Here is a 9,815-nt window from a genome sequence, read left to right on the forward strand (position 1 = left end):
TTCAACCTCAACACTTGTATTCTACGTAACCATCAAATATCACAACTAACATACCCTTTCTATTCACACTATACCATTCTAAATGTATTCCTGCCAAAACAATTGCTCCATTTCTATTCTAAATATCCTACAATTATAAAATATTTTTACTACATATTCATAACAATTCGACTTCAAACTAATCTAGATCATCTAACTATTGAAAAATTCTGAACTATGTATGCTCTATGCTAAATTATCTATTGTACACGTATCTAAATTTTTCTACTCTAAATTCTAAATGAATCACATTTTCCCTCTTCCATTTTAAATACAATACTGCGAAAATCCTCAACAATTCAAATGAACAATTCCTACATCGATGAAAAATATGTACATGTAATAATATCAAATTTTCAAATCTAGACTACTACATTTCCTAACTAATTATACTATATTTTCTACCTATAGCTAATTTCCGAACCATACCTAATCTATTCTAAATTTCATATCCTTATTTGACATACTCTAAATATGCCTCAAATCTAATCAAAAATCATATTTGACATATATCAAAATTTCCTAAATAATAGACTTAAACTATTTCCTACTCTAAATTTTATATTTATACCACGGAAATCCTGCTCTAAATTTTCCATTTATACCACAAAAATCATACTCTAAAAATTCTAAACACTCTTGACTATCCTAATCGAAATATACCGTGGAAATTCTACAAGAAATTTTCTAAACACTCTAAATATCCAAATCTAAATATACCGTGCAAATCATAATCTAAATTTTCTATCTATTATTCTACAAAACTATGTCTCTAATGTAATTTTATTCTACCCAAATTTATCTAAAAATCTACCTAGATTTTTCCTATTCTACCTACAACCATTCCTATTCTAATCTAAATATATAAGAGAAAACATATATATCGGCCGGTTCTTCCTCTACGCGTTGCCGACCGCCGCTCGAACTCCTCCGCGTGTCGCCATCAGCCGCTCCAACTCCTCCGCTCCACCGGAGCTCGCCCCCTCCCTCTCTCTCTTCTCCACTGCCCTCTCTCTCTACCGCCCTCTCTCACTCCGTGCCCCCTCTCTGCTCTTGGTCGGCCAAACGGACCGTTCGGGAAGAAGCTAAACTGGTCGACGATCATCTAAGTATTATAGGCTTGTCGACACTCTGTGTGCTGACAGGTCTGAGCTGGCACCTATAGGCACGCGGAGTGATGACATGTCATGACGTGATACCTGTCGGCACTCCGTGTGCCAACCGGTCTCCTCGATGCGCCAAAAGCCTCTGTGGCACCCCCGTTTCTCTAAGCTAATGACTTGTCGGTACACCGAGACTGATAGGTCATCGGGCCTAGTGACACATAGGAAGTAAGCACACATAGTGCTGATAGGCCACTGATCGGTACTCCGTGTGTCGACGGGTAACTATTCTTGCAATTTCGAGTATTCAACTGTTATTTTTATAATTTTTCAATAAAATAATACTATTAAAAAATCTGCACTAGCAAGGAGAGACTGCACACCCATGCACTCTCTTGTTTTGGATGTTCATGAATGGGCCTAAAATAGGCCACATTTCAACGGTTTGTTGCTCATTCTAGCTATTGTGTTGGCCGATGCCAGGCAAAAAAATATTAAGAACTGGGGCAAGTGGTTGAGCTGGCTTGTGGGACCACTTGCAAGTGAGAGATGGCTGGAAAGAGAAGTGGTAGACAAGAGGTGATATTTAATTTAGTAGTGACATGGCTGCGGATGCTCTAAATACATTTCTTTTTGTCCTAGCTGCAGTCTTTCTTTTTTTTTGAGAAGGTACAACGAGGAAGCATATGGACTTGATCAAAGTCAGACTGACATGGAATCGAGAATTTTAATCTGGACTTGATCAAAGTCGGACTGAGATGGATTCGAGAATTTAAATCCGATGGCACAATGCATATCTCTTTCTTTATTTTATTTTGCCTTTGATATGTTACACTGTCGGCCCTGCTGGCATTGACCAGCAGGCTGCCCCTATCACAGTTCTTCACAGGCATGGTTGCTCGTCTTGCGCATCTCCACTCGATGTTATATTATGGTGTATTTGGTAGTTGAAGCAACTTCCGAGCGACGAGCCGTTTATAATTAGTTTCCGGTACTGCATTTTATACATACATATGCCATGCCATCATCACCACGGCTGGCATTGACCAATCTCTGATATATTCAGCTCTCGGTCCATCCATCTGGCCTCCCGTGTAGGTGTAAGATCGAGCCTTGCAGGGCAGGCCTTCGCTTCTAGCTTCCGGCGGCGGCCATATACTGCTGGGTACGTACGTGCTTCTGCAATGTTTGCTTCCCTTCTAGGTTCCATCCTTGCTTTCTTTACGCCGATTTCGTCATCGCTTTGCTGCAGTTTACACTCTGCTGCATGCTAACAAAAAGTAGACATCCACCCAGCTGCATCCTGCGGCCCTAACAGTTTGTTCTATATATGTTTGTACCTATTGTTGTTCTTAGAAATGTGCATGTATGGTTGCAGGAGCTTAATTTGAACAGTCACTCACACCAGCTAGTCTCAGAGGACAAGGACTAGAGCAGGCAGCTGGAGGTATAATGTAGGATTTTACTCTTGCCTCTCCAAGGGAATTTGCTTATGCATGCAGAAGGGATTTTGTATCAGCAGAAACAATAGCAACGACAACGGCCGGTTACAAAATACAATATGGAGCCAACGGGTCTAACGGTTCAAAAATTACGAGAAATTACTGATAATTTCTCTGAGGAGCGAAAACTTGGTGAGGGCAGGTTAGGACAGGTTTATAGGGTAAGATCACAGGCATGCTTTTTTGTATACAAACCATTTTTTGTTGATAAATCTTATCGGTAGTAACTGAAAATCAAGCTGTATTCAGTACTGATTATAGATCTTGAATAGGGAGAGACTGAAAACGGAGAAGGGATTGCTGTGAAGATGATGTATGACATGCTAGACGTTAAGGATTACCTGATCGAGAAAAAGTTGCGTAAGCTTAGCACGCTCAAGCATCCAAATCTTGCCCGGTTTATTGGCTATTGCTATGAAACCAATAGTACACAAACAACAGACTTCAATGGACAAGTAGTTACTTATGAGGATACAGATAGAGCGATTTGCTTTGAGTATTTGCACAATGGGAGCCTTCAAAACTATCTTTATGGTACGGCAGTGCTCCAGTTCATCTATTATTATTCATGTGAAGAAAAATAGATATGTGTATTTGCATGTGATTCATACTCCTTTTGTTTACCTTCACAGATGAACTAAGTGGATTTGACTGGCACACACGTTACAAAATCATTAAGGGAACTTGTGAGGGTTTAAGATACATTCACGAGAGACTAGAGGAACCTATTTACCATTTGATCCTAAATCCGGGTAACATATTGCTAGATGACAACATGGTGCCAAAAGTTACAGATTTCCGTTTGTGTATGATCTTCGATGAATACTTGTACTACGAATCACAGTAAGTCAAATTCTTCATGCCAATGCATCCTTTTCTAAAAAATCAAAATGGCCTAACGACTTTATTTCTTTTAAAAAGAGCTTCCAACAATTCATTGAATTTTATGTAGTGCAGTAGACACTATTCTTAGTTACTACGTCTAAACACATGAATTTATTGTATATGTATTTGTGCATGTGCAATAGTCGTTATGAAATACTTTTCTGATGTGCTCATATTTCTTACCCAATGTCTTCTTTCTTTTGCCACTAGAGAACTTTATATATCACAGTTGCTCTAGAGTGCTTTGCTGATTTAGATTTTATATTGATTGTCATGACAACTTGGCTCTCTCTTGTTTTGTGTTCAAGCCCCGCCACCGGCGGTAGATACATTCCACCAGAATACAAAGGGAAATATGAATCCTCAGAAAAGTTTGACGTCTTTAGCTTGGGTATGGTAATGATAGACATATTGACAGGACCTATGGGCCACCACAGAACTCGTGACTTTGAGTATTGAAAAATGTCTTGAGCTAGTAAGAAGCACTCTCTCTTTTTTTTCTAAGATCAATGTTCAATTTTTGACAAATACTATGCCGCATTTTAAATCTGTATAATATCAGCCCGTCTTTACATTCCGCTTTCGCAGGCTCAAGAAAACTGGAGGAAAAGGCTGCAGGAAACATGGAGTGGTACCTTACTAACAGGATATTTCCGACAAGTAGAAAGATGTACCGAGATAGCATTGAACTGCGTGGAGAAGGAAAGACATAAAAGGCCCTACATAAAGGATATCATCGATAAGCTGAACGAGGTGGAGAATTTTATTGACCAGATGAAACTTGACCCTCTGCACAAGGTAATCAAGATCATCATTAGCAGACACTTGTTTTGATTTATGGTGTACAGTTCCTCGTACAAGCGTAAAATAGAACTTCCCATCAGTACATTATATGACTATATATAGGCAAACAAATTTGGTGTAGGACACTCAGAAGGAAACCAGACCTCCATCCGTTCTATTTTATTTGACTTAATATACCATAAATGTTTCTAAGGTTCAACCATTAATATGTTTACAAATGCCAAAATTATTCTACACCTTAGGTGTACCATAGCGCTACGTGTGTGTAGAAATGATTAAATAAAAATACAGTTCCATTGGTTTATATGCATATGAAGTACCAAATTAAAGGAATGGTTTGCATCTTTGGTTGAAAACATTTTGTAATGCAGGATTTCTAATAGTAATTTTGGAGCCTACGAGGGTTGTTTGGAATATTGGAATGAACTTATCAAATTTATATGAATGTATTCCAATGACCCAATTCCATTGGAATGTGAACATGAGCGCAACATCATTTTTCATAACACTCTCTCCCTCCTTTAGGGCTTGTTTGCTTTTTATTATGATTCTAGAATTCTGATTTTAAAATCAGAATCGAAAACAAACAAGCCGATTATACGGTTTAGATTTCCCAATCTGAAAGCATATTATGCCATAATCTATAATCCAGAAAAATACTGCTTCTGTATTGTGGATTATGAATTGCGACACATATTTATCCATCATTGTCATTACAAACACAATATTTCGCTTTTTTTCTCCCTTTGCTCTCTTCCTGCTCTCTCCCTCTTGATGCCGATCTGAGCTCCCGCCACCCAGCTCCCACCGACCTGAGTTGCAGTTGGGCTTACCAAGGTGGGGAGGTGGCGGATCCGACCGGAGTCGAAGGAGTGTCGACAACGGGGTGCCATATTTTGGGGCAGCATCGATGGGGAGTAGAAGCGAGTGGCGATGGGCTCGGTGACGGTGGAATTGGGCGTGGCTGGTGTAGCTGAGGCAGCAATGCGCCCAAGGACGGCGTTGGGATCGTGATGTTGCGACGGTGCGCAGTGAAGAGCCTCTCGGCGATGCGGCCGCCTCCAAATCTGTCGTCCACCACAAGAAGAGGAGCGAGGAGAAGACGAGGAGCGAAAGAGTGAAGAGCCCAAGCTAAGTCATGATGCAGTGGTGCTACAATCTGGTGAGTGAAATCGGTATGGGAGTTGGAGAGGAGAAGGATGAGGTCGTCGATATTATAAGAGATGGCTAGAGCCGCGACAATCGGTGGCGACGGTGGTCCTACGTGGAGAGCAAGTTTGTAGGGGAGTGGGAGAAGGGAAATTATAATAATCTATTACTTTTTTTTAGATTGTACAATTCAGATATTAGATTGTGATATTCATAATCTAAATTGTTAGAATCATAATAAAAAAACAAACAACCCTTAATCCATTGTTTCCTATGAACCATCCGAATGCAACACCTCCAGTATTTGGAAATAAATTAAAGGGTGTTTACGGGGAGGGTTGGCAAAGGGAAAACATGTCTCATCGTAGACAAAGTGGTGAGACTAGTAGACACAAACTATTGGATGGTGCAAGAATTTTATTAGGCATGGATCTTTTTCTTAAACTCTTTTTCCAAATATAATGGTAAAAATATTGCATGTCGAGTAAATAATGTAGGGCATATTTCCGTTTGAGGTTTTTAATGCATCCTTGTTTCTCTCTTGCCTTGCCACTCTACAGTCGAATGCACGCAACCAGGGTTGCAAATCAATGTTAATGATGCAGTAAAAGCATTGGGATGATGCAATCATCCACTCCGCAAAAGCACAAGAAAAATATAGCAGAGATGTAAATTGTAATATTTAAATACAGGAAAGGCATATCCAATTCATGTTTGTTTGGATGTGCCATTATTCTATTTCATATATCATTTTTAACATGACAAAAACCTCTACGTGTTATCTTTTACATTCTAAACTGCAGGTTCTGCGAAAAGTCCACGAACTGTCTGTTGGTGAAGATTCCACTTCCAGGTACGCAAATGCTAGTTTTGAGAAATGTGTGAACTATGTAACTTTTGAATGATCTGAAGTAATCTGCAAAAGAAAAGTTGAACGAAGCAAGTGCAGTTTGTTACATGGGTTCTGAAAAATAATAACACACCTTGAATTTTTTTTTTTTACTCAGTCATGTATTTCTTATCTATGAAGACTAAAGTTTTTTTTCCTTTTCCATGCCTGCAAAGTAGCTCCAAAGATGAACATTTTACCATAAGTTTCACTCGTAAAGATTTTTTCTTTTCTTTTGGACATTGACATGGTCCTCCAAATGTACATTTGACTATTAGTTTCTGCTGTAATATATTTATAAATATTTTAAAGTTGCAATATTATGAAACAAATATTCAAGATAAATCTACTCGTATTATTTTAAAATATTTTATCTCAATTATAAAGTGGTACTGATGGCCAAATATTTACCTATTTTGACTGAAGGAAGTAACATATCAATACACAAATCTTTTGGATAGAGTTATTCCCTCTCGGTAGGTTCTGCATGGATAGTGTAAAATCTATATTGGTCCAAGATATGTGCGCTTTGTACCCAGAGTTGATTTCTTTGAATTGAGAATACTTATGTGTTTCTTCCGTGCTATGTCGAGGTCGAATCCAAGTTATTGAGTTTGCAAGTTCTAAATAGAAATTAAGTTTGTTGTGTGTTTGTTGTACTATTTTCTTAAGTTTAGTTGCGATTCTCTTGGCTTATACTTTATGAATGAAATTATGCTATATTCCCAAAACAAATTATTTTTTCCATTGCACTAATTCTGAAAATACTCTGTTTTCCTTAGAATGGATGACAGATATATAGAACTTAATATCTTGGAGCGTACAGTTGACAGAAGAGAGAAGCCAAGTAATCTAAAGTTGCCACTTTTACAGCTCATCACGAATAATTTTTCTGATGAGCTAAAAATTGGTGATGGTGGATGCGGAGTGGTTTACAAGGTAAATAAAATTTTTATTTCGTCGCCACTTGCCCACTTCAAATTTCCTCACAGCAGAGCTGGACTTGATCTAGTGCTCATGGCCATTCTCACAAGAGAGTTTAAACAGGGCATCCTACGAAATGGGATTATTGCTGTGAAGAAGCTTTTCAACAGTCATACAATTGAAGACAAGATGTTTCATCAGGAGGTTCAAAGCTTGATGATGGTTAATCACCAAAATACAGTCCGGTTTCTAGGCTACTGTTCTCATACAGAAGAACAAGCAGTAGAACTGCCTGGAAAAATTATTATGGCCCAGATACGGGAAAGATTGCTCTGTTTCGAGTATATAAACAACGGAAGCCTTGAGAACAATCTTATAGGTATGATAAAATATAACTAAATGCAAAATTGTGTTTCCGTATGATCCAGTTATTTTGTTTATTCCATTACCTTCCCTTTTCCACTTCTACATTTCAAGTTATAGTCAATTAGTTAAATGGAACAGGCTGAACAAATGAAATGGCCCTTCAATTGGTATGCAATCTAGCACTTTGTTACTGCTGATTCGACGGCGGATCATAGCTTAAAAACCTATTCCAGTGAACTTGACTACCATTGGAAACGTCGATGCCCATGCCCTACTTGCTGGTCTTGTTTGGATGGTTTAGCCAAATAAGTGAGCTAATCTTTTGACTTATACCCGCAAACTTTATGATGGAAACAGAAAAACTTGATGATAGGAATACTCGAAAGCCAGTTGTTAATGTCTTATAGCCCACGAAGAAATATTCCTTGAGAATGGAGAGATTAGAGGAAGAACAACCTGCCGAGACTAGTGAAGTGGTTAAATGAAGATAATTAGGTCATACTTACATACTACTCTTATTTCCTCTTTTACTTCTGCAGATGAATTAAGGGGACTTGAATGGCATACACGATATCAAATAATTAAGGGAATTTGTGAGGGTATGCAACATCTTCACGAGGAAAAGCATATTATTCACATGGATCTCAAACCTGCCAATATACTACTAGATGATCACTTGGTACCAAAGATTACAGATTTTGGTCTATCAAGACTAGACGAAAAATCAAGAACTATGAGTAAAAACCGTCTTGTATCAAGGTAAGCTACAAATTTAGAGACAACATTGCTTTCAAACAGTTATGTTCTTAAATTTTCTTAATGTTGTAATGCATCAGACTCGTCTTTTCATGTAGAGGATATTGCGCTCCAGAATACATGCGTTATGGCAAAATGTCATCTAAGTCAGACATTTACAGTTTGGGTGTTATAATAACAGAACTAATGACTGGCAGTAAGGAGGAGCCAAGTACTACTAAAGTAAGAATGATCTGTCTCGCCATTGCTTACGGTTCCCTTTCTTTAGCATCATGCTAACATCTTTTCCTATGCGTATTGTGAGTTACTGGGAGTACATGATGCTGTGGCGGACTAACAGATGTCACTAGCTATGTTCTTACTTTACGGATGGATGGGTTTGTGTTGAGTGGAGGCGAAGTGATGGACTGTGGTGGACGTTAGGAATATAATACTTATTCTTACGTATATGTTATTATAGTCATTTCTATATATTCTGTACATTGTTTTATTAGGACTATCATTAAATATAAGTTGTTATTTCTAACATGATATCAGAGCTAAAATTAGGGTTTGGTTTTTATCTCCCCTAGCCATCGTTCCTGTGTGTTGCAACTTCCACGCAGGGCAATCTTCTCCCACGCTGCTCGGTCACGTTCGCCCCTGATCTGTCCATTGCCCGCACGGATCGCCCCTCACTTGGCCACCACTTGCCCAATCCGGTCGTCGTTTGTGTGGATCTGCTGCTAGGCGTCATCGCTCTTCGCTCTCCTTGGCCGCCCGTCACCTCCCGCGGTCAAGCTCCTCTGTCGAAGCGTACATCAGCTGCTCGATTGGTTAACGCCTTTTTGGCTCGGCCAACGCCGCCTCCCGCATCCACCGCCATCGACCAGATCCACCTGCAACGGTGCGTAGCTACCACTGCTCTCCCTACTGTTGTGGCGTCCATTGGGATGATGCCATAGTTGTTACGATGGTGTGGCGAGGCACGACGATCCACCACCTTCACACATTTACAGCGCCTATGGCGCATAGCGTGGCGACACCATACACACATCGACATGATGAATACACACATCAGAATTCACAATTGCTAGTGCTAGTGCTAACTGAAGTGCCACTAGTCTACCCGAACTAGTATGCCATATGGTCTTGTGGGGCTGACATGCAGGCATGGACAGAAGATCCTGCTGCATTCAACCATCAAAGCAACCCAACTTAGCTCAATAAGTTCCAAACCCTACCTTATCTCTCTGTGCAACCCCAAAGCATAGATTTCACCCCTACCCCCTTCATTCCCTTCCCCTACTCTCTCTCTCTTTCTGTTCGAGCACAAACAAGCATCGCAGATCTCCATCTCTCCTAGCAACGAGATCTACAACGATGGCTCAGATCCTCAATGGAGACTGATGGCGACGG

This window comes from Phragmites australis, chromosome 23, assembly GCF_958298935.1.
Source record: "Phragmites australis chromosome 23, lpPhrAust1.1, whole genome shotgun sequence".
NCBI lineage: Eukaryota > Viridiplantae > Streptophyta > Magnoliopsida > Poales > Poaceae > Phragmites > Phragmites australis.